This window comes from Chiloscyllium plagiosum, chromosome 13, assembly GCF_004010195.1.
Source record: "Chiloscyllium plagiosum isolate BGI_BamShark_2017 chromosome 13, ASM401019v2, whole genome shotgun sequence".
Taxonomy (NCBI): Eukaryota; Metazoa; Chordata; class Chondrichthyes; order Orectolobiformes; family Hemiscylliidae; genus Chiloscyllium; species Chiloscyllium plagiosum.
The window spans coordinates 5,382,647-5,409,089 of record NC_057722.1 but is presented as its reverse complement, the minus strand read 5'-3'; the positions used below and the strand labels follow the sequence as shown (position 1 = coordinate 5,409,089).

The window sequence follows — 26,443 nt, the reverse complement described above, 5'->3', positions numbered from 1 at the left end:
GCCAAAGTATTTTCCCTGGGTTGGGGGGAAATCCAAAACTAGAGGGCATAGATTAAGGGTGAGAGGGGAGAGATATAAAAGATTCTTAAGGTTAACATTTTCACGCAGAGGGTGGTGCGTGTATGAAATGAGCTGCCAGAGGAAGTGGCGGAGACTGTACAATTACTGCAAATAGGAATGGCTCGGAGGGGTATGAGACAGATGCTGGCAAATAGGACTAGATAAGGTTAGGATATCCGGTCGACATGAATGAGTTGGACCGAAAGGTCAGTTTCCGTGCTGTACATCTTTGTGACTCCATGACTTTATGACCTTCTATATTGCATCAGCCTGCTCTCAACCCCTAGAAGATTAAAGTGGATTTGCTTTCCCCTTCGAACATGCCCCATGATGCATTGATTAGTCTTTTAAACATGCCACATGCTGAATATGCCTGCACCTTGGAATGGACGTGCTTGCTCCCTTTATACATGCCCTACGATGTGTGTGCCTGCTCCTTGGTAGTTCGTGGTAGAAATGTTGTTACTTTAAATACACTCCATGGTAGATGTGCATAGGATTTTAAACATGTCCCATAGTAGATGTGCCTGTCCCTTTAAACACGCTCCATGTGAATACTGCTGCCACCTTACACCCACCTTTTGTGAATGTATCTGCCTGTTTAATGCGCCACTTGCTGAAGGTGCTTAATCCTCCTTTTCCGTACCCTATGTTGTGCATGCCTGCTCCTTAAGATGCTTCATGGTGGTAATACCTGCCCTTTTAAATGCACTTTATGGTGAATGTCACTGCCTTTTGAACACAGCCCATGGTGCACATATTTGTTCCTTCAAATACACCCGATGGCAGACATGCTGGATCATTCAGAATGTCCCATGGAAGATGTGCCTACCCCTTTAAGCACACCTCATAGTATATCTGCCTGCCACTTTAAACAGTCCATGTGGTAAATGTACTTGCCCTAAAAACAGACTCCGGAGTGAAAGTGCTTGCTTCTTATATGTGCCTAGTGGTGTGTGAGTGCCTGTCCCTTTAAAAATACAGTATTGTGAATGTGCCTGCCCCTTTAAAAATATACCAGTGTGAGTGAACATGCCTGCTCCTTTACACACACCCTATGTTGTATGTGCTTGCTCCTTTAAATGGCCTCATAGTAGATGTGCCTGCTCCTTTAAGCACGAATCATACACACTGGTGGATATGGTTACTCCTTTAAACACTCCCACAGCAGTGATGGTCTTGCCCCTTTAACCATGCACCTATTAATGTTCCTGCCCCTTTATATGTGCATTGTATAAATATGCTTACCCTTTCAGACACACCCTGTGGTGAATGTGTCTGTCCCTTTAAACATACCCCATGGTGTACATGCCTGCCCTTTAAACATACCCTGTGGTGGATGTAGGTGCTCCTTTAAGCATTCTCTCACTGATGATTGTGCCTGCCTCTTTAAACATGTCTCACAGTGAATGTGTCTTCCCCTTTAAAGACTCTCTAGTGGACGTGACTGTGTCTTTAAACCCTCTCCCTGGTGAATATGCCTGCCCTTTTAAACACATGTCTGCACTTTTTAAAGTGCCCATGATGGATGTGCCAGCTGATTTAAATCCACTACATCATGGATATGCCTGCTCCTTTAAATCTATCCCCTGTTGCATGTGCCTGTGCCTTAATATGCCTCTTGGTGTAAGTGACTGCCCCTTTAAATGCACCTTATGGTAGATGGTGCTGCCCCTTTGAACACATCCCATGATGCACATGCTTGTTCCTTTAAATATGCCCTTTGACAGGCAGGCCTGATCATTTAAAACACCAATGGAGAGTGTTTTACCTCTTCAGTCACTCCCTATCATAGACGTGCCTGCCCCTTTAAAAACAGCCAGTGGTTGATGTGTCAACCTGTTTAAACAACTTAACTGGTGCATAAGCTTGCCACTTAACAGACACCAGAATGGATTGCCTGCCCCTTTACACACAAACAAACACACACACTATGGAGAATGTGCCTGGCACTTTAAACAACCTCGTAGTATGTGTCTGCTGATATAAACATGGCCCTGATTAATGTGTCTGTCCCTTTAACAATGCCATTGGAAGTGCCTGCCCTTGCAAACAAGCCCCTGGTGGATGCACCTGACCCTTTAAAAAAATCCCCTTGGTGTATAGTTTAAAAAAAAATCACTTGACCCAAACTGTTAACTGATTTCTCTCCACAGATGCTGCCAGACCTGCTGAGCTTTTCCAGCTGCTTCTGTTTTTGTTATGCCGATGGATTTGTCTGCTTCTTTCAACATGCCTCCTTGGTGTGAGGACATGGCCCTGGTGGGAGACCCTGCCACTTTAACCAAATCCCTTGGTGGGAGGGCCTGGACCTTTAAGAACACTCCCTGGTGGGACAGCCTGGCCCTTTAAGTATGCCTTCTGGTGGGATAACCTCCCCCTTTAAGCATGCTGCCTCTTGGGGTGTACCTGCCTCTTTGAGCATGCCCCTGATAGCACACGCCCTGGTGGGAGAGCCTGGCCTTTTAAGCATGCCCCCTAGTGGGAGAGCCTGGCCCTTTTAGCATGCCCCCAGTGGGAGAGCCTGGCCCTTTAAGCACTCACCCTGGTGGGATAGCCTGGCCCTTTAAGCGCACGTCCTGGTGGGATAGCCTGCCCCTTTAAGCACACGCCCTGGTGGGAGAGCCTGGCCCTTTAAGCACACGCCCTGGTGGGAGAGCCTGGCCCTTTAAGCACACACCCTGGTGGGATAGCCTGGCCCTTTAAGCATATGCCCTGGGGGGAGAGCCTGGCCCTTTAAGCATGCTCCCCTGGGGGGAGAGCCTGGCCCTTTAAGCATGCTCCCCTGGGGGAGAGCCTGGCCCTTTAAGCATGCTCCCCTGGGGGGAGAGCCTGGCCCTTTAAGCATGCTCCCCTGGGGGGAGAGCCTGGCCCTTGAAGCACGCCGCCTCTTGGGGTATGCCTGCTCCTTTAAGCACATCCCTCTGGTGTGGGGGGAAGAAAATAGCCGTTTAGGCACGCCCCCTGGCGGGATGGGCCTTGCTGTGTAAGCGCGCCCGCCCTTGGCGGGGTGGACCTGGCCCTTTAAGCGCGCCCCCTCTGGTGGGTGTGTCTGTGTCTTCGGAGACGCCCCTCCCGCGGGGTGGGGCGCGGCGCGGCGCGCGATTTGGTTTGTTCTCACGAGATCATCGGCGTCGTCCGAGGCGGGAGCGGTCAGTTAGAGAGACTGAGACTGAGACGGAGCGGGCCTCGAGCCTGACGGACAGAGACACCGCCTCCGAGAGCCGCACAGAGTGAGTTACCGAGATCCCCCCCCCCCCCCGGCCCTGAGAGCTGCCGGAGCGGGCAGTTTTGTTTTTAAACCGCCTGACAAGGCTCGGGTTGGTGTGTGTGGGGGTGGTTGAGATGGAGCGATCGGGGCTGTGGGGAAGGTGACTGAAAGGGTGAGGCCTATCCCCCTCCTTCCCCGATCCCCCCCCCCCCGGTGATCACCCTCAGTGCTGGGACTGCAGATTGCCGGGCTTGCTGATCAGTCTGGTTCGCGGCATTTCCCGTTTTGACTGCTGACTTTTCGCTCCTGTGAGGCACTCCGTGCTGTCTGCACTGTTCCATCCTCGGCCAGTCTGGTTTTAAATCTAATGCATTCTCTATATTTGCTGAAACCGTATCGTGTGATGCAGCTGAGGGGAAATGTCTGGTCAAGGTTAAAAATCGCACAACACCAGGTTATAGTCCAGCAGGTTTATTTGGGAGCACTAGCTTTCGGAGCGTTGCCCCTTCATCAGGTGACTGTGGAAAATAAGATTGTAAGACACAGAATTTTTGCTATAAATTCTGTAGCTTACAACCTTGGGCGCTGTTGCTCTATTAGGTGGCTATGGAGTGTAAGACTTGAGGATGCAGAATTTATCGCAAAAATTCTGTGTCTTACAATCTTATACTTCGCTACCACCTCATGAAGGAGCGGCGCTCTGAAAGCTAGTGCTTCCAAACAAACCTTCTAGACTTTAACCTAGTGTGTTGTGATTTTTAACTTAGTCCTCCCCCAGTCCAACACCGGCATCTCCAAATTATGACTCCTTCGCCAGGTGGTTGTATCTGTCCAAAGAGAGTCTTATTTTTCTTTGGCTTTTGCAGTCCTTGGTGCTGCGCACTGAACAAAGCATTCAGATTGACACAGGTTTGCTGATGTTGGCTGGCTGGCTGAAACAAAATAATACAGCAACTGTTGGAGAAGGTCAGCAGGTCTGTCAGCATCTGTAGGAAGCAAACAGTTCGAGTGACAGTGATATATGTCAGAACTAATGAAGTGTCACTGGACTTAACGTTAACTTCAGTCTGCAGATGTGCTGAATTTTTCTGGTAATTTTGTTTTTGTTCCAAGCATCCAAATTATTTGTATTGATACACTATCTCTCTGTTTTATCCCTTGATTTTAAAAGTTTGCCTTGAAAGTTTTTTTTCTTTTGGAAATAACTGTGACGTGTGTAGCTTGTTGGTTTTGAATAGGGAAAAAAAATCATGTTTCTCCATTGGTATTGTGGCTCATGTGCCTCAGTGCCTGAGTGGTATTTGGTTTACTGAAGCCTGGGGAACAGTTTGCATCTCATGTTTTACTTTCACTGTTTCTCTGCTTGGAGTGGAGGCAACTGTGTATGTATTCCACTGATCACCTTTTCACTTAATGGAGGCAGCCGATGTAAACCTGTTGCCATATACTGCATGTGGTGGGGTGAGTTGAGTGCAGAATTCAGTTGCTCTAATGACGTCACCAGTGTCAGAATATGTACATTGGAAATGCAGACAGAAGTACTGAATGTATGAACTTAAAATGGGATTTATGTTACATTTTTCACCAGCACCATATGTTGAGAGGACGATGAGCTTGCAGGATTGGAGTTTGGAAAGGCAAATTAAGACTAGAATATTGTAAATATAATATGCAGTGAATATAGTTACACAATCTCTAGTTGATCTAACAATCATTTCCCTGTTAGACACTTGTCTGAGCAGTGCACAGACACATTGCAATTGGTGCTACATTGGTACATAGTTATTTTCTAACTACTGTGATTATTCTGTGAGATTTTGTTGAATGTTTTTGGAAGGATGTGTGTTATGGAGTGAGAAGCTCAACATGAAGTGTTTAAAACAACCCAAGATCTGAGATTTTTTTTTTGTTCAAGGCTTGTTTCACTGTCGCTGTTTTTACAGTGAGAGCAATAGAACAAGTTGGAATGTAGTGTTCCTCTGTTTAGTCCATGGGTGGTGTTCCTCACTGTCATCAAGCATGCTGCAAGTTGGCCAAATCTTTGTCCTGCTTGCCCTTTTATATGTTGCAAAATCTTGGCAGTTATAAACAGACTTTTTTTTTTAAAAAAGCCTTATTTCTCTAGTCAAACCAAAGGATATTGTTGGTATGTGCAACACTAGTCCATATTAGGTACCCATTATCCCCAATGTGTTAGGACCATAAGATATCAAATTGGGGGATGTGGATGGGGTGAATAATCAGCTCTTTTTCCAGGGTAGGGGAGTCCCAGAGTAGAGGGCAGATATCTAAGGGGAAAGATTTAAAAAGGACTTAAGGGGTAACTTTTTCACGCAGGGGGTGTAATGCATGTATGGAAGAGGAAGTGGTGGTGGCTGGTACAATGACAACGTCTAAAAGGCATCTAGATGGGTCTGAGAATAGGAAGGGTTGAGGGGGATTTGGGCCAAATGCTGGCAAACGGGACTAGGTCAGATTGGGACTTGTAGTCGGTGTGGATGAGTTGGTTGAAAGGCCTGCAGTATGAATCTCTACAGGAATGTAATTGGACCATTTGGCAGGTCATCTCTATTCTGCTATTTAGTCATGGCTGACATGTTTGTCAATTTCATTCCCCTGCCTTGTGTACGTGGTTTTTGATCTCCATACCTGCTAAGAGCCTAGCTATCTCTGTGTTAAATACACTGACTTGGCCTGTAACTGTCATCTGCAGCAATTAATTCCACAGATTCACCATCCTGTGAAAAAATTCTCCTCCTCTTAATTCTAAAGGGCCATGCCTTTGCTCTGAGGCAGTGCCCACACGCCTCTATTCTCTTAATGGAAATATCTTTGTCATATTCTTTTAGTATTCTGTGAGTTTCAATAAGATCCCCCTCCTCCTTCTGAACTCAGTTGCATACAGACCCAGAGTCCTCAACTGCTGCATGTATGACAAGCTCTTCATGCCAAGAATCATGTTTGTAAATATCATCTGAACCCCACTCCACCCATGCCCACACATCCATCCTCGGACATGGAGCCCAAAACTGCTCACAGTATTTCAAATGTAGTTGACCAGAACCTTATAAGCCTCAGTACATCTCTCTTCTTGTATTCTAGCCCTCTTGAAGTGAATGCTAACATGGCATTTGCCTTCCTAACTGCCAGCTGAACCTGCATGTTAACCTTAAGAGAATCCTAAACTAGGACTCCCAAGTCCCTTTGTGCTTCAGATTTCTAAAGCCTTTCCCATTTAGAAAATGTTTGTTCTTCCTTGCACACCCAGCTAGCTTGATCAAGTCCTTCGGTAGCTCCCATGCTTCCTCAACACCACAATTCCCCCATCTATCTTTGTGTCTTTAATGCCATGTACAGAACTTCCTTAAATGGACTCTATCTCAGCAATAATTCTACTCTCAGCAAAGCTTTTGTTGAATACCTGATTTTAGAGAGAGGTTGGTGGATAGTTCCCATGTTGCTGCTTTGGTAGAATTTAGCAAGGGCTTCTCATTTTATTTGTATTTAAATGTTGCACCCAGGTGAAGTGCAGCAAAGATGTGATATTAGTTTTTACATGTATGTTGATTACCCCCAGCTCTACCTCAACAGCCACTCCTGTCAACTCCTGCATTGTTGCCAAGTTATCACACTGTGCATTCAGCATTGAATATCAAATAAGCAAAAATTTCGAGTTAAGTATTGTGAATGAAGCCATGGATTGGGGTATCTACTCAAATCTGTTCCTTGACTACTCCATCTCTTTCTGGCAACTGTCTTGGATTGAGCTGCACACTTTATGGTATCACGTTTGATCCTGAGTTGACTTAATCTCATTTGTATGAGTTCGAAGGCTGGTTATTTCCACCTCCATAATATTGCTGGATCTTACTCCTGTCTCCAGACGTGAATCCATGCCTTTGTTACCTTTAGACTCGACTATTCCAATGCCCTTCTAGTTGGCTTCCGAAATTCTGTTCTTGTTATCTTGAGTTTGCAGAAACCCCTATTGCTCATATATCAATTCACAGTTGACCTACATTGATGCCTAATTGAGCAACATCTTAATTTAAAAAAAACCTCATATTTGCTTTCTAATCACTGTAAACTAACCTGTCCTGATCTCTCATATTCACAACCCTGCATAATGTGATCCTCTGACTCTGGTCTCTTGTGCATTACCAATCACATAGATGTACCATTGGTTGTATCGGCTCATGTACTGCAATTACTTCCTCAACCTCTACCCTGTTTTCCGCCTGTAAGACACGTGTTAAAATTTGTTTCCTTCAACCAAATTCTGGTCATCAGACCTAATATTTCATTATGTGGCTCAGTTTCATTCTGTTTTATGATAATTTGTGACTTTATGAACAAGCACCTTGTGATGTTTTCTTAACTCCATAACACCTTTAATGTAAGTTATTGTTGGGCTGAATGCACAGCGATCCATGTAGTTTTAGATGCCTTCATTTTAAGGCATCGTGGTGAGTGTCTTGGAGTAGAGTTGTTGGGCTCCCATTCAACTATCTCTCTCAATCTGTTGTTGTGGTGCCATTCTAAATCACCCTTTTGGGAAGTTCTATAGATTTGCCTTGATATACCTAATTATGTCATTTAAAAGTATGAAGGTCAGTGACTGCTTGATAGTGAACTTAGAAGGAAAAATTCAGTCTTGTTAGCTGTTCACGCTCATCAACTTTGACTCTGCAGCTCTTGTTCAATCATGTGTTTGAATTATTTATGTTTGCTGATCAGACTGTAAATGTTGCTTGGATTCCAGTAGACTATTGTCAAGGAATGTTTGAAATTTTTCAATTTCCACTTGGAGTGGTAACCAGTTAGCAGAACAGTCATCTAATTTTCTGCATTGTTATAGGTCTGTTGGTGAAGTTATAAAAACTGCACAGTTACCATTCTTATTGTACGACGTGGCCCTTTCCAAGCAAAATCCTTCTGGAAAAAGGCCTCGGTAGCCACATTTTGCCCAATTGCTTATCCTGTGTACGTTGCTGTGCAGCACTTTTGTCATCCTCACCACTTGCCGTTCCATTTATTTTTGTCATCCACAAGCCTGATAATAGCATGTTTTTTTTTGTGCAAGTCACCAGTGTATATTTATAAATAATTGTGGTCTCAGCACTGATCCCTGTGACACTTCACTGGTTAGTTACAGGTTACCGTCATGAAAAAAACCCTCTTAATCAAATGTTTTCTATTAGTTTCATAGGAACAGAAGCAGGAGTAAGCCATTTGGCCTGTTGAGCCTCCTTTGCCATTCAATAAGATCATGGCTGATTTATCCATCGTCTCGGTCCCTCCTACCTGCATTATCCCCATAACTCTAAAATCCTCATCTATGCAATGAAAACCAATATTCTGTTTGCCTTCCTGATTACCTGTTGCACCTGTAAATCAACTTTGTGATTCATGTATGAGTTCTCCCAAGTCCTCTGCATAACAGCATGCTGCAATCTTTCAGCATTTAAATAATACACTGACCTCCTATTTTTACTTCCAAAGTGGATATGTCACATTTACCAACATTGTATTCTATCTGCCAGACCCTTGTCCACTCACTTAACCTATCTAAATCTCTCTGCAGACCCTCCACATCCTCTACGCAGTTTGCCTTTTCAATCAATTTAGTGTCATCAGCAAACTTGGAAATGTTACTCTTAGTCTCTTCTTCCAAATCATTTATACATGTCATGAACAGTTGTGGGCAAAACACCAACCCTTGTGGTATACTGCTCACCACTGATTTCCAACCAAAGAAACATCCATTTATCCCAACTCTCTGCTTTCTATTGGCTAAGCAGACCTCTTTTCATGCTAGTATGTTCCCTGCCAGCTCAATGCATTCTTATCCTATGGATGAGTCTTTTATGTGGCACCTTATTGAACACCTTCTGGAAATCAAAGTATACAACATCCACTTGTTCCCCTCCATCTACCAGCTTGTTACATCCTCAAAGAACTCCAGTAAGTTTGTCAAACGTGACCTTCGCTTCCTGAATCCATGCTGCGTTTGCCTGATGTCTCACTTTCTTCGTTAATGAAAGCCTCCAGCATTTTCCCGACTACAAATGTTAAGCTAATTGGCTTATAGTTACCTGCTTTTTGCCTGCACCCTTTTTAAAATAGTGGCGTGACATTCGCTGTGTTCCAGTCTGCCAGGATCTGCCCGAAGTCTGAATTTTGGTAAATTACCACTAATGGATCTACTATAACTTCCGCCATTTCTTTTGGCGCTCTGGGATGCATTTCATCAGGACCAGGGGACTTTAGACCCTCTAGTTTGTTCAACTCTTATCTGTTTAGTGGTAACAATTGAATTGAGGTCCTCTCCTCCCATTGTATCCTTAACATCATTTTTTTGGCATGTTCGACATATCTTCCACTGTGAAGACTGAAATAAAATAGTTAGAATAGAATAGAATCCCGACAGTGCGGAAACAGGCCATTTGGTCCAACAAGTCCACAATGACCCTCCAAAGAGTATCCCACCCAGACCCATTTCCCTACCCTATTACTTCACATTTCCCCTGATTAATGCCCCAACCTACACATCCCTGAAGACTCTGGGCAATTTAGCGTGGCCAATTCACCTGACCTACACATCTTCTGATTTGTGGAGGAAATCAGAGCACCTGGAGGAAACCCACACAGAGACATTGGGAGAATGTGCAAACTCCACACAGACAGTCACCCAGAGGCTGGAATTGAACCGGAGTCCCTGGTGCTGTGAGGCAGTAGTGCTAACCAATAAGTCACGGTGCCACCCCACTCAAGGCCTCGGCTGTTTCAGCATTAACCAATATTAATTCACCTTTCTCATCCTGCAAGGGATCTGTATCCACTTTAGCCACTAATTTCCGTTTTTATACCTTTGTATTAGGTAGCCAATCCTCTGAACATAACAATATAGTGCTGTAAAAACCACAGGCTACTTAATAAGACAAGAGTCCAGCATGTGTACCTTAATAAAGTGCCTTCTGAAAATCAAAATATATTACATCTGTTACCTCTTTATCAGAATTCTGTTTGTTACTTCTTCAAAAAATGATTAAGTAGTTTATCAGAAATGATTTTCCCATCATGAAGCCATGCTGGCTTTGCTTGATTATATTATGATTTTCTATTCTCTGCTTTACATCCTTGATAATAGGCTAATATTTTATCAACAGATGTTACACTAAGTGGTCCACAATTTTCTGTTTTTTTTTTGTTGTTGTTGTTGCCTTTTATTTCTTTGAATTAAAAGTATGTCGTGAATTGCCAGAGGCTTGGAAAATTGCCAATTTTCTGCAATCTCAGGAAAATTCTTGGAAGATCACTACCAATGCATTCACTAACTCTGTCGCTGCTTTCTTTAACATCCCAGAATGCATCCCATAGATCCAGGGAACATCAGCTTGTAACTTTCTGAGTACTTTTTGTATCGTGATAGTTGTATTTGTTTCTTCTCTCTTATGCTCTTCCAGATGACTTGATTATTTTTGGAATGTCTTCTACTGTAAAGATTGCTGAATATTATTTGTTCAACTCCTGCCTTTTTCACTTTAGTCTCTCATTTTTTCATGCTTAAAGAAACTTATCCTGTCTATCTTGATGCTACTTGAAAGTTCTTAATCATAGTTTGTCGGATTTTAGAACTTTTTCAATTCTTAACTTTAGTAATTAGCCATGTTTGGTTGTCCTGCTCCTAGAATCCTTCCTCACTGAGATAGATTTGTTGTGAGCCATGAATGTATTTTCTTGAATGTCTGCCATTGTTCTTTAATGACTTTAGTTGCTAAACCCCTTTCCCAGTCTGTTCCAGCTCGGTCTGACCTCATTCCTTTGTAAGCTGAGCACAGTAGTTTCAAGACCCAAGTTTCTCCCCTCAAACGGAATACATGATTTGACTATGTTATGGTCACTGCTTCATAGAGGATCTTTTACTCCTCATTTATGAAACCTGCCTCATGACACATTTCCAGGTCCAGAACCGCCTGATTGGGGTGGGATTCACAACACATTGTTCTTGGAAATTGTTCTGAACGTATTTTGTGTATTCTTCCTTGTGTCTATCTCTGCCAATTTGGCCTTCCCAATCGACATGTAGATTAAAGTCATGCATGAGTTCATATTGTGCCTTTTTTAATACGTGCTCATTCTCTCCTGATTTATGTTGCCATATCAAAGAATAATACAGAACAGGAACAGGCCCTCTGACCATGTGCCCTTCTTCTTTTACAGAATCCCTCTCTTCCCTTCCTATTCTGGTATTCGTCCAGGTGCTTATTGAATGCTGCTATAGTGTCTGTTCCACCACCATCTCTGGCAGCACTTTGCAGGCACTCTCTACTTTTTTTTGTGTAAAAAAGAAACTTGCCTCACCCATTTCTTTCACCCCCCCAGCCCATCCCCACCTGCACTTTGAAACTGTAACCCTGAGCAATTGACTCCTCTGCCCCGGGAAAAAAAACACATAACTTCCACTCTAACCATGCCATTCGCAATCTTATAAACTTTATCAGGTCACCTACTCAACTTTACAGTGAAACAAACCCAGTCTATCCAATCTTCATAGCTAAAATCCCCCATACCAGGCAATGTCCTGGTAAATCCATCGTTTTGCCACCGTTAGGGTAGTGCCATCTGCTCTGTTATTTTTTGCCTTCATCCAAACAGAATCTACATTTCCTGATCCAAGATCATTTCTTGCTTTCATCTTATTCCATCTTGTATGAACAAACAAGAAATTAGCATAGAGTAGATTGTTAGTCGTCTGTCAGGCTTATAAGTAGATAAATCTCCAGGTCCTGATAAAATGTATCCCAGGGTTGTTGAGAGGCATGAGAAGAAATGGCAGGGATGTTGTCTTTTTCTCTCTGGCCACAAATGTCAGAGGATTGGAAGATATTAGAGAGTCACAAGGAATAAACCAGGAAACTGGGTTTTCAGAGCAGCGAGTTTGTGGTGCAGATCTTTCATTTAGCCACAGTTGTAGTTCTGGTATCTGCACAACAGGAACAATGTGATTGCGCTGAGGGGATGCAGAGGAGGTTCATCAGAATGTTTTCTGGGATACAGCATCCAAGTTACAAAAGCTGGATAAACTGGTTGTTTCCTTTTAGAGCAGAGAATGTTAAGGGAGATCTGATAAAGATATAGAAGGTTCAAGAGCATTGGTAGGTTGGTTAGAAAGTAGTTGTTTACATTGATTTGAAAGGTTGATTACAAGGATGCACACCTTTTAAGGTGAAAGGGGGGAGGTTTAGAGGAGATTTGAAGAAATGCCTTTTCACCCAGAGGGTGGTAGATATCTGGACTGCACTGCTGGGGAGGGTAGTTGAAGCAGGTAACCTCAAATCTTCTAAACCATTTGGGTAAGCATGTGAAACATCATAATATTCAAGGTAATGGGCCTCCAGGTGGAAAGTGGTTTAATGTACGTAATAGTACATTTTTGGTAGAACAGACTTGATGGGCTGCAGGGCCTCTTTTGCATTGTGATACTGGGTCAGTCAGTCTAACCTCAGTGGATGGGGAACTACTGGAAACAATTCTGAAATAGGGATTGAGCAAGAGCATTCAACATGGTTCTGAGGGGAGGTTATGTCTGACCAACTACTTTTGAATTTTTCACTGGTGGCCAGATGTCTGTCCTTTTTCCCTGATGTGGGCAAAGTCACCAGCTGGAACTCCAGTTCTCGAACTCAGATCCAAAACTCCTTCAGCTTCAATGTGTTCAGTCTGGATCTCATTGTGTTCAGCAGCTTCCATTATTGTGCAGCAGCAATGTATTACCCGTTCAATCATCCCTGTCATAGTTGATTTAATTTATAATTATTCTAGATTCTGTTCTTTAATTAGTTTTCTTAAAAAAAACTTGTACTTAATCAGCTATTTCTTACAGAGGAAAAAGCGCTTGAAACTTAAATGCAAACTGAACACCTTACTTTTAGTTTGAGGACTAGAAATATTCACCAGTCAGCTGATTTTCATGCATGACATTATGATGTAGTTCATGATCTCACTCTGCCTTTGTTTCGTCTATTATACTTTCTATCCTATCTTACAGGAGTACTTACATCTTGGAGTTAACCTTAATTAAAGCACTTCTAGCCCCCCCTTGCACCAAATTGCCAGCGTAACTCATTGGCCTCTGTTTCACTCTGACAAAGTCTTCACTTTATTTCACACTTGGAGAAAATGAGGACTGCAGATGCTGGAGATCAGAGTCAAAAAGGGGGGCCCTGGAAAAACACACCTGGTCAGGCAGCATCCGAGAAGCAGGAGAGTCGATGTTTTGAGCATAAGCTCTTAATCAGGAATGTTAATGATGAAGAGCTTATGCTCGAAACGTGGACTCTCATGCTCCTCGGATGCTGCCTGACCGGCTGTGCTTTACCAGCACTACACTTTTTAACTCTGCACTTCACACGCTTGTAATGCAGTGTTTAAAAAGGAAAAAATATGGCTTTATGTGGATTTCCTCAGTCACTTCTGACTTGTCATCCAGCATTTCATGTTATGATCCACTGGTGTAATGACTGCCTCATCTGTGTCATACTGTATTGTTGACTGTTTACTTGTACTATGCATGACTTGAGCGTCAAGTCTGCTTAATTACTTGCATGTAAAGTTTGAATTGTGTTGGTGATGCTGCTTCTTGTCCAGTACCTTACAGTTGTGCACTTTCATTGATCTAGCACATTGTCAAACTAATTTTGTAATTTGACGTTTCCACAATAACTTGGCGTCAGCTGCAAATTTGATGGCTTAGCATTTAAAAAAAATAGTAACCTGTTTTTTTAATCAATCTGTTCAGAGATGTTGACAGTTCTGGAGCAGCTGGGACTTGCACCTGAACCTCTTGGTTTAAGGGGGTATGGACACTACCTCTGCACCACAAATGGGCCCCCAAACAGGTATCTTTAAAAACAATTTAACGTATTTTCCCAATCAACCTGTTCAGAAATGATATGAAACACCTCTCGAGCAAGTGGAACTTGAACCCAAACCTCCAAGTCCAAGGGTAAGGTCTCTACCACTGTGTCATTGATTGACCCTGTCATTATAATTGGAAATACCTGTGGTCTGATGACTGAATCGCTGAGTCACCCTACTTAGCACTTCTCCCCTTCCCTGGACATTTGTTCTGTTTAGGTACCAGCTCTTTGTTAGCGTTTAGTACTGACCAGCTATCAGCTTATCATAACTTTTTAGTTCTTGATATGCAAGAGCTTGGTGACTTTATTTGTCTTTTTTGAGATACCAGCAATTCAGCTGAAAACCATTGTAATGATCTGCTTGGGGACTCTGCAGTCTTTTGGACTCAATATTGAGTTCAATAACTTGATGGGTGGCACGATGGCTTCGTGGTTAGTACTGCTGCCTCAGCGCCAGGCACCCAGGTTTGTTCTAACCTCGGGCGACTGTCTGCGTGGAGTCTGTACATTCTCCCCATGTCTGCATGGGTTTCCTCTGGGTGCTCTGTCTTCCTCCCACAATCCAAAGATGTACAGGTTAGATGAATTGGTCATGCTAAATTGCCCAGAGTGTTCAGGAATGTGTAGGGTTGGTAGATCAGGGGTAATTATAGGGGAGTGGGTCTGGGTGGGTTACTTTTTGGAGGGTCACTGTGGACTTGTTGGGCTGAATGGCCTGTTTCTACACTGTAGGGATTCTCTTTTTTTGTTAAGAGCATTGTAATGATCCAGGCAAAACATAACTAACCAGTAAGAGGAACAGAGGGGAATCAAATCTCCTTCTTCTGTTTATAGCTAAAAGGTCTGTGCAACTTAAATATCCCGAGAGTTTCTTATGGACTACCATTTCTTGTTAGACTTCTTTTCCCGCAGTTAACTTATTTTTATCTCATTGCACACTTGCTGCAACTGCATGTTTTGCTGGTTGAGAAAGGTAGGGTTCCAATGCTTAATTTAAATAATTTTCCACTTTATAATGTGATACATTGCCTTAATGGATAGGGATTCTATTTCTAATTTATTTATGGTCTGGTCATGTTCTGATGTGTGTTCCCATTGTAGTGACTACTACTGTTGATTGAGGTTGGACTGTTGAAACAGTCAGTTTATCTCAAAATCTGGACTGGTGTTCATCCTGTGTTGCCTAATCCAGCTGTCTTGCTAACTAGATAAGAGTGTATCTGGAGTATTTGACTGGATGGTGAAGTTATCGCAGTTTTTTCTTAAGAAATCCACTATAAATTGACTTTTTTTTGTGTGGAGCCCAACTGAATTTCTCTGATGTGGAGTGCGATAATTCAAACAGCCTGAGTTCCTATGCTGATTAAACCCCAATGATCATTTACCTACCATAAACCCTAATTTAAAAATAATTTTTTTTTTCATCAATTTTTTAGAATTATATTAGCTTACGCTGTGTTGTACTTGGGACAGTGCCAGGTTGGTTTAGGGGAACAAAAAGTGAACAATTTTAAAATTGAAGTGCGCAAAGCTGGGAAAGGAGTGCCTAACTGGCTCCTGCAAATTGAGGGCTCTTTTCAATCAACATTTGAAGAATATGGGCTACTTCAAGTCTTTTGTAAACTATGAAGGTAGACACCCAAATTAACTCTGCCCGCGTATCACTATATTTGTGACACAGTAAAATTAAAATATTCAGTGATCCTGAATTGATTCCAATATTTCCCTACCAGACTATTTGAATAACCAGTCCCATACTTTGTCCATCAGTCTCTAGGTTTATAGCTTTAACAAAAGGTTTAGCAATGTACTAATAGTACAGTGGCTTTAGCAGAGCAAAGTTCAAGAACAATATAATTGAATGACTGTTTGTGATTTCAACCCAACTCCATGGAATGTACCCACCCGCCGCTAAAAGGAACTTCTACAGTGCCCATACTTGGTTGCAAAGTATTGTGTAGGCTTGGATTTTGGTCATCAAGTCCTGAATGAGACTTAACCCTTGGGTTTCAGCAATTGTTTCTTCTCGAGCCATTGCTAACACTCTGGGCCATAGGGTATTATTGCTGAGATTCTATGCAAGCTAAAATTAGCATCGTCTGCAGAGTTTTTGTCTCACAACTTTGTTCATAATTCACTGCAGTTTGAAATGAATGCACGTGCATGCGAGGGAAGGGAAGGTTTCCATGAAGCCTTTGTTCTTCCCAGATGTAAATCATAATTACTTCAAAGTAACCAGTTGTATGGAAAGTACAGGACTATACTGTAGAATGTCACAATGAGACAGAAGTGCCCCTCCTGGCGTTTGTATTCGTTGCTTGGTATATGGTTTGAAGTTTTCTTTATTTACTGCCTTTGGGTGATCACTATTCATAGGTAAGTCTTAAGAATAGTAAGTGGAGTTGAGAACGATGTTCGAGCATGATTGGATGAAGGATTTCTTGTTCCCAAATCAGGGGCAAGGTGAAACCTGGATACTGTTGCAGATTGTCACTGGACCCATCGGGAAGTGATTGGGTACCTTGCTGAGATACTTGTATCATCGATAATTGTGGTGAGGTGCCAGAAGACTGGAGGTTGGCTACCGTGCCACTATTTAAGAAAGGTGGTTTTAAAAACAAGCCAGGGAACTATAGACCGGTGAGCCTGACATTGATGTTGGGCAAGTTGTTGGAGGGAATCCTGAGTGACAGGTTGTACATGTATTTGGAAAGGCAAGGACTGATTACGGATAGTCAACATGGCTTTGTACGTGGAAAATCATATCTGACTTGGTTGAGTTCTTTGAAGAAGTAGCGAAGAGGATTGATGAGGGCAGAACAGACATGATCTATGTAGACTTCAGTAAGGCGTTCAACAAGGTTCCTCATGGTAGACTCGTTAGCAAGATTAGATCATGTGGAATACAGGGAGAAGTAGCCACTTGGATACAGAACTGGTTCGAAGATAAAAGACAGAGGGTGGTGGTTTTATTGTTTTACATAAACTCAATGACTTTTCCACAACCCCATGAAGCAGTGAGTTCTATTGATCCGCTATCTTCTAACTGAAGACATTCCTCCTCCTCCTCCTCCTCTGTTCTGAAGGGTTGTCCCTTCACTCTCTGAAGCTATGTCCCTGGAACCTAGTCTCTTCTCGCGGAAACGTCATCTCCATGTCCTGGCCCCTCAGTGTTCCACAAGTTTGAATGAGATTCCCTCTTCATTCCATCCTGGCCTTGTCCCCACCCTTCAACCTTTTAAACTCCACTGACTACATACCGGCAGTCCTCAGCCATTCCTCATATGACACATCATTCTTGTAAATCCTTTTAGGACTTTATCCAAGGCCAGCGCATTCATCCTTGTGACGATGTGTGTAGGGTATGAGCAGGTAGGGAAATAATTAAGTTTTGAGAAACAAGAGGTTGAGCTAAGCATGGCTTTCCCCATTTAGAAAATAGTCTGTTTCTATTCTTCCGATCAAAAGTCATAAGCTCTTGCTTTCACACATTGTATTCTGTCAGCCACTTCTTTGCCCACTCTTCTAGCCTGTCCAATTTCCAGGAGTTTGAGCTAGATTTTCATGCCTCCACTGTTGCTGGGTCGAAATCCTGCTGGGAAAGATTACAGCAGATGGACTGCCGGTCCTGATAACATTAGGTACAGTTAGGAATAGGTAGTAATGTTGGCATAGCTAGTGACATTCACATCCGATTAATTTTAAAATAAACCTAGGGTTATATGCAACTCTGCTCTTGTCAGTAACTATTAAGTCCAATTCATCCAATGCCTGCTGTAACGTTTAAAAACTGTTTTGAAAATGTAACTGCTTCTGGTCAGGCCAGTTTTCATGGACCTGGTGATGATGGTACTGGGTCAATCTGTAGTGGTATTATGAAGGGAGTTGCAGGATTTTGCCTCAGTGAACACAGCACTAATCACCTTTTTTCTATCTATATGCCTTTGTTTATTTTGCACAGTAAATGCTTTATACAGGCCAGACACAGCAGCATTTACAAATACAGAACTTGGTGCTGAGCAACTACGCTTTGCACGAATGTCTCGACCAGGAATCTATCAGTTCATTGTTCGTAATATTGGATTTATTCAGTCTGAAAAGTAGTCAGTAGAATGTGTGATTGAGTGTGTGGTTAGTGATAAGTTGAGTTTCTTTCATGAACCAAGGCTGAGAGTTGGGTTTTGTGTTGAAAGCAAACGACAGGGTCACTTAAACTTGTGTTCAGCCAGCTTATTTGTTTTGCTTGCTGCTTCTTTGTATATCAGCTACTGGGGACATCTCCAGTTCCTCATGGGCCTTACAACAAAATTTTGTGAAATATTCCTTCTGCAAGGCTTACTGACTTCATTTTTTTTGTGTATCCTATAATCTTGACTTGTTAAAATTGTAATAATTTCTCCTTCCTGACCCCCTACCTTCACTTTCCCCTTCTGAAAGTACAACCTATTGCAATATGTTCTTATCAGGTATATTCACATGGATGCTCTTGGGATTCACTGCATTTCCATGCTCCATACCTGTTTTCTGAGCTGTGGTACCAAGACCACCTCTGTTGAATTGGATGTACTATTCTGGCTGAGATCTTGGTACATAATGAAATTTTAAAATTTTGCTACTTTCTAGACTTCCATTTACACAATTGTTGTGTAATTTGTCAACTTGGATTCAATTAATACAGTATTACCCTTGAACATCAGATCTTACATCCTGGCAGTTGGATATTTCCCTTATTTCCTACCAGCTCCTGTCAACAAATTACTAACCCATTTGACAAGGTTACTTGCAATTTTGTCCTATTGATTTTACTGATAGGCTGCTTGTAAGAGACCAGCCAACGCACTTTTTGGAAGCAGACAAAATTCATAGTCACTTCCCTAACCACCTTGATAGTAGTGATTACCTCAGGAATTTATCTGGATTAGTCAAATGTTTCATAACTCTATGCTGGTCTCTTTGATTTTGTCCAAATGCTCAGTCACATAGAGTCACAGAGATATACAGCACGGAAATAGACCCTTTGGTCCAATTCGTCCATGCCAACCAGATATGCCAATCTAGTCCCTCCTGCCAGCATCCGGCCCATATCCCTCCAAACCCTTCCTATTCATATATGCATCCAGATACAATTAAAGCATTAAAAGGCATCAGCTTCCACCACTTCCTCGAGCAGCTCATTCCATACACGCACTGCCCTCTGTGTGAAAAGATGCCCCTTAGGTCCCTTTTATATATTTCCCCTCTGACCCTAAATCACCCCGGGGAGAAGGTCTTGTCTATTTATCCTATCCATGCCCTCCTGATTTTATAAACTTCTATAAGGTCACCCCTCAGCCTCTCCCTATAGCTCAAATCCTCCAACCCTGGCAACATCCTTGTCAATCTTTTCTGAACCCTTTCAAGTTTCACAACATCTTTCCGATAGGAAGGAGACCAGAATTGCATGCAATATTCCACAAGTGGCCTAACCAATGTCCTGTACAGCCGCGACATGACCTCCCAGCTCCTGTACTCAATACTCTGACCAATAATGTTTCCTAAGGATAAGTTCCACACATCTAACATGAAACTGACTGTCAGATCTGTAGTTTGCTGGCTTCTCCCTTCTTCCTTCCTGCATTAAATGATGGATTGGCATTTTAAGTCCAGAGGTGTAATTTTTGATTATAAAAAACCCTTGGAAATAATTTCTTTTGTTCTTGATTCCTGAGGGTGACAACTATTGGATATGGAGATTTCAGTCTGTATTGTATCCCATTATGTTCTCCATTAAATTCAGTAAATTTTTCAGATTCCCTTGCAAGTTCAAATGTCTTTTTCTCTATTGTGAAAATGGATGTAGTTTGAACTTAACAGGTCTGCAATTATTACCCCTTTATAGTTCTCGTGTATATTGTCTTTCATTGGTCCACCAACATACTCTTTGTGTAACTTAATGAATCTCGCAGAAGTTTTTCTATTTCAATGTTTTGTTCTGTCCTTGTATTGCTTCATGATTTCCTTTTGCTTTGTTGGATTTCCATATTTCCTTGCATTTGTGTAAGCCACACTTAAATGTCTGCTTTGATATTGTCTCTGGTCTGGTTTATTATTCACAGTTGCTTAAATGCTCACTTTTTTCCCCCTAGAAGAGATAAGTGCTAATGCCATACCAAATTTACCCCTCAGATGAATGCTTCATAAAGAAAATCAGATGACACTATGTTGAACAAAAGCAGGCGAGTTTTTCCTGGTGTCTTGATGAATATTTATCCCTCGATCAGTATCAGAAACACATTTGTGCAATCATTATTGTCACCATCTCTGGATGTTGGTAGGGGTAATGTTTTTGTCCTGTCTGTTGGCTTATTTGTCAGTAAACAATACATCTCAAACTTAGGGACACATGTCACTGAGACTTGGTGCACAGGATATAGCCCAATGAAGGGCAGATCAGCTTTTGGTGATGGTGTGGATCTGGATGCCAGAAAATTTTTTGAATGATCTGTTAACATAGTCAGTTTTTCTACAATGCAATGGTTGTGTTCTTGTACAACTCTGCGTTAGAGAAAAATTGTGCTTTAGAAACCCTAGTTGAAGTGTTGGTACTGTTGTTCAAGTACCTATTTGAGACAGCTCAGGGAATGTCTGATAGACTCTCCTCTTGGTTTGTCCCAGAGATCATACTCTGTGGTAGTCTAGAATATAAAACTCTTACAGACAGTTTAGTTTAAATGATTACCTTTATTTACCAATGGCATCCATGTTACACGATAACATAGAAGGGCTTTTGTCCGAAGCGTCGATTTTGTCTGTCCTCGGATGCTGCCTGAATTGCTGTGCTCTTCCAGCACCACTGATCAAGAATCTGGTTTCCAGCATCTCCTGTCATTGTTTTTACCTCATAGATACCTACAAGCCAGGCTTGAGCTAGGGTTCTACAACCTTCGGCAGAGTAGTGGCATCAGCTTTTATCCCTAAGAGCTCTCTCAGGCTACTCCCATTATTGCTGCACACAAGCTGTCTTTATATGGAATTTGGTATCAAAATTACAGAAATGGCACTTGTCCTTAACCAATATGCAGCAATAAAATAGCAAAAGTTTGCAGAGAAGTAAAACAGATTGCTAGATCGGAGTACGCTTGACTAATTAAGCTACATGGACATCAAAGCGGTAACCCTGGATCAAGCCAGGCCAGACGGTCAGTTGTTTTGGCTCGTACATCATAACAAAAGACAACTCTAAGTTATGCGGAAAAGGTCATGAGGTAATCTTGCTCACATAATCTGTCCAGTATCATTGTCCTACAAAATGGCTTTTTCTTTTAAAATCATAATTCCCAGAATGCAAATTAAATTCATAACATTCCTGGATCTCTGGATCCAGGGAGCAATGCACAAACATTCAATCCATGACAAGCCAGTTTTCACTCATATCAGACCACAGGATTAGTTTTTCCACCAGCTTTCGTCTTATCTCTATTTCAGTCTCTGTCCCTTCAGCCCTTTAGTCAGTGAATGTAATTTACAGAAGAAAGTTTTCTTTCTCTAGCACCTTACTATGCCACTTTCAGCCTTTGTGTTTTCCTAGCCTGTAAGGATAATGAGACAGTCCCATTTCTAGGACAGTCAAAATGAGAGAGCTGAGCTTCGTAAATTCAAATCTGCTCAGTCTGGTATACATGAAAATGTATCAGGGTTGTTCTATTACACTCAGCTTATTAAATTAAAAGTTCTTTTCCTATTGAGTATGAGTTTTGTTAAGAGTCTTTGATATAATCCAGCAGTTTAGTTATCCAACATCCTATTGTGAAATGTACGCCTCTGGCGTGAGAAAGAAGTACTGCCACACATTCCACAAGTGAATAAATGTTAACACCTTATTTACACCAATCCATTGATACTGAGAACAGATGTCCCCAATTCTGAACAAGCACTTTCCTGTGTTCTCTGCAGCAGATGTGTCACGTGTAAGGCTATGTGCATTCTCACTGTAATCGTGTTACGACCAGCGTATGTTTTAAAAGTTCGCGCTTTGCAATAGCGTTCCCAATTCTTCAGTTCTTTGCATTGAAATGTGCATTTCCTGAAAACAAACATAGCAGAACAACTTTTAATTGGTAGATGGGCTAAATCAACTTTTGTGCTGTTTCCTGGAGTGGTGTGCTGGAAATCAAGCCCTGCTAATTCCAAGTTCAAGGTTTTAAAAAGTAGGCAAGATTTCCCAGTTTCTCTACTAAAATAAAACGAAGAACTGCTGATGGTGGAGATCTGAAATAAACAAAAACAGAAATCGCTAAGATGATTCTTTTGGCTTGGCAGGATTTGCTGCTGCTTGATCCTGCTTGTCTTGAGTATTTTCACTTCCTTGCAGGGAATCCATTCCAGTTAGTTCAAAAATTTAAGTCTCTGATATATTGATTTTTAAAGGAACAGTTTACAGCAACTATTTGGAAAATAAACTGATTTTCTTCAGGCTTTAATTGTTTATTTTCCCAAAGAACAGAGGAAGACAAATCCTTCTTTTCCAGAGGTCTGAAGGCTTCTGCTTTATTGTTTGCACCCACAACTGTTTAGATAACTTGGAATTGATCATATCAGTGTTGGCAGACAGAGGGCCTTTGTCATCAACAATCACTAAGTAGTTTGGAGACTGATAGCCAATTGTAGGTGGCTGAATCTCTGTTTGTTCACTAAATTACTGAATTATGTGTTTGAACATTTGGATATTATTTTGTATGACTCCTATTGGAATTGTATGGAGGACTTGTCTGTTGTTTGGAATCTGAATTCTTCCCTGAATTCGTTTTCCTTTTAGTTTCAGCCTTGCAAACCTTCAAGAATAGTGCATTTTTTCATTTTGACTGTTGCATTTTTCTATTATCTTGGTCTTCCATTAGTAGCTGTCTTAATATGTAGATATCTCTATTCTAAAGTTCCAGAATTACCCACCTAAAGCCCTCCAACCACTTTTGTTTCTTTGTCTCTCCCTCAATTCATCTCCTCCTCCCCTTTCCCAAAAAAAAGCAACAGAAATATTGAAAAACTTACCTATTTGATCAAACTTTGGTCTCTGATCCAAAGTCCCCTTATGGTGGCTTGGATCTTCTTTCATCATTCATGGGATGAGGTTGTCGCTGCCTATGCACCCTTTGCTGTAATTGCAGTGAAGAGGGCAGTTAAGAGTCAACCTATGGGTCTGGAATCACGTGCAGGCCAGACCAGGTCAGGATGGCATTTCCTTCCCTGAAGGACATGAGTGAACCAATTGTTTTTTTTTTTAACATCAATTCATGGTCATTGTTAGACTCTTAATTCCAGATATGTATTGAATTCAAATTCCAGCAACTACTTTGGTGGAATTCGAATCCCAGGTCCTCAGAATATTGACTGGGTTTCTGGGTTAACAGTCTAGTGATAATATCACTCTACCTAATGAAGGGCTTATACCCAAAACGTCGACTCTTCTCCTTGGATGCTGCCTGACGTGCTGTGCTTTTCCAGCGCCACTCTTTTTTGACTCTGATCTCCAGCATCTGCAGTCCTCACTTTCTTCCCTTCTTATTGGTTGGTTATACTCCTGAAAAAAACATCTGAGGTTATTGTATTATCTCGTTCAGCTTCAGAAAATGGTAAGAACTTCAGTATTTCATTACCTCTAATTTGTGCATGTGCTTTGAGTCAGTAATGCTTCTGCCTTTGCTTTGGCTTAGTTTCAAATGCTTTCTGGAAACTTTAAAGCTGAACCTTCTCTAGAACTGAAGCTGATCGTCAAAGCAGTGTGCTTTCTCTCAATTGTGCATAAAAAATGCTGAAGGCCTGCCCAAACTTAGGTCTTTATTACGTGCAGTAGTTTGTTATTGTACTTCATTTGGGTTTTCATTTCATAATAAACTGGTTTTAAAAGTTTCCTGAAAAATTGACTTGGATCATTGATTTTAAAACTTTCTCCATTCTCTATGTTTGGAAAGGAATTTATTGATCATCTTGGTCCCACTAACTTTGTTCTTTGTTTTAAAAAAAATTGCACTCAAATGAGGCAATAGTTTGTAAATCTTTAATGAGGGATTTATGTTGACCAATGACAGCTGTGTACATAGCAGTGTCTCAAAGTTGTGGTTAGTCTGCTATGTGATGTGAAACATATGGTATTTTCTCCGCCTTTTCTGGAAATATTCAGAAGAAGCAGGAAGTCATAGACGTGGGCCATGGTTAATGCTCTTCATTCCTATTTTTTGAGTGCTTATTTTTAGTGACTTGCACTCCCAATTTGAAATCAGAGCATTATAAATTACTTAACCCAGTTTCCATTAGTTAATTTTAAAATAGCTTGAATTGTGGCATATTTGTTCGGATAAGTATTCTTACATTTTGTATGTACAATCACTTGATATTAGTTTAGATGTTGAGTGATGTGCAAGTTGAGCTTGTAACTGGCAGGATAGATAAAAGGGAGCAGTAAATATACACTCTAATTTCTAAGAGGCATCTGATAAAATTCCGTAGGAAAGGTTAGAGATGATAAAAGCTGTAGAATTGGGATCGTAGATTAGCATGGCTGGAGCATTTGGTTAATGGACAGAAAACAAAGTAGAAGTTTCTGTGATTAGGAATGCTGAAAAGACCAGCCTCCGCTATTTACAGTTGAGAAAGCAGGTAGCCTTACACATCTGCTAAGGAGATGTTGGAAAGCAGTTGACCACTTTGGGGGGGGGGGGTCCATTTGTTCAGATGATTTAAGGACATCTGTTCTTAGTGTCAATGGATTGGTGTAAATAAGGTGATAGCATTTATTTACTTGTGGAATGTGTGGCAGTCCTTTCTCCTTACCTCCGGGGCTGGAGGCATGCATATGTCACAGTTGGATGTCGGATAACAGGGCCAGTCAAAGACGGAAGTGGGAAGTTGTGTGTGGACCCTGTGGAGATCAGAGAGGTGCTAAACGAATTTCTCATCGGTTTTCACTCAGGAAAAGGAGAATATGGTAGAGGAGGAAAATGAGATATGAGGTCCTTAGACTAGAAAGGATCGAGGTTAGTAAGGAGATGGTGTTATCAATTCTAGAAGGAGTGAAAGTAGACCAGTCCCCTGGGCTGGATGGGATTTATCTGAGCATTCCCTAGGAAGCTAGGGAGGAGCCTTTGGCTTTGATCTTTGAGTCATCATTGTCTACAGGTTTAATACCAGAGGACTGGAGGATTGCAAATTTCAAGAAGGGCAGTAGAGCTGACCCAGGTAATTATAGACAAGTGAGCCTTACGTCTGTTGAAAGAAAAGTTTTGGAAAGGATTATAAGAGATAGGATTTGTAATCATCGAGCAAGCAACAATGTAATTTTTCCTAGGATGGTGACGTCAGCTTGTGCGAGGGGGCATAGCTTTAAATTGAAGAGTGATAGATTAAAGACAGATATCAGAGGCAGGTTCTTTACTCAGCGAGTGGTAAGGGTGTGGAATGCCCTGCCTGCCCATGTAGTTAACTCAGCCACATTAGGGAGATTTAAACAATCCTTGGATAAGCACATGGATGATGATGGGATAGTGTAGGGGGATGAGCTTAGATGAGTTGACAGGTTGGCGCTACATCGAGGGCCAAAGGGCCTGTACTGTGCTGTATTGTTCTATGTTCTTGTTCTATAACTAAATTTCTGGTCTATATTGAAGACTCTTAACAAAAAACTCATCCCCTCAATAGGAAAAGAACATGTAATTTAATAAGCTGAGTGGAAAATGCCCGTAAAAGAAAAGTCCTGAAACATTTTCGTGTATACTGCTCTGAGCAGATTTAAATTTATGAAGCTCAGTTCCCTCATCTTGACTGTTCTGGAAGGTGAATGTCTCATTACCTGTACAAGCTAGGAAAACATGAAGGCTGAAACTGACATAATAAAAAAGTTGTTCATATGTGAGAGAGAGAAAACATTCTCCTGTAAATTACATTCACTTACTGAAGGGTTCGAGGGGCGCAGAGAAAGGGCGAGAGAGACAGAGCGGAAGCTGGTGGAAAGATTAACTCTTTTGTGGTCTGATTTGAGCGAATACTGGCTTGTCATGGATTGAATGTTTGTGTGCCATTCCCTGGAGCTTGAGATCCGGGAATGTTTGAATTTAATTTGCATTCTGGGAATCTAAGAACTTTTTAAAAGAAAAAGCCATTTTATAGGACAATGATGCTGGGCTTGTGAGCTGAGTGAGGTTACCTCATGACCTTTTCCACATTAGCTTAGACTAATTCCTCGTTATGATGTACTAGCCAAAACAACTGGCCATTTTGG

The 26,443-nt window shown here is 41.7% G+C and overlaps 1 protein-coding gene across 2 annotated transcripts in view; it reads left to right on the top strand.

Annotated features, from left to right (window-relative positions):
- The first annotated feature begins 3,136 nt into the window (after positions 1-3,136).
- The window catches only part of sept2 (septin 2), an 83,212-nt gene continuing 59,905 nt past the window's right edge, over positions 3,137-26,443 (top strand). Inside the window, exon 1 of one of the 2 annotated variants that reach the window (XM_043701736.1) lies at positions 3,137-3,293. The gene's annotated coding sequence lies outside the window, so the exon portion shown is untranslated. The remainder of the gene's footprint in view (positions 3,294-26,443) is intronic. The other variant, XM_043701737.1, reaches the window with a different exon arrangement.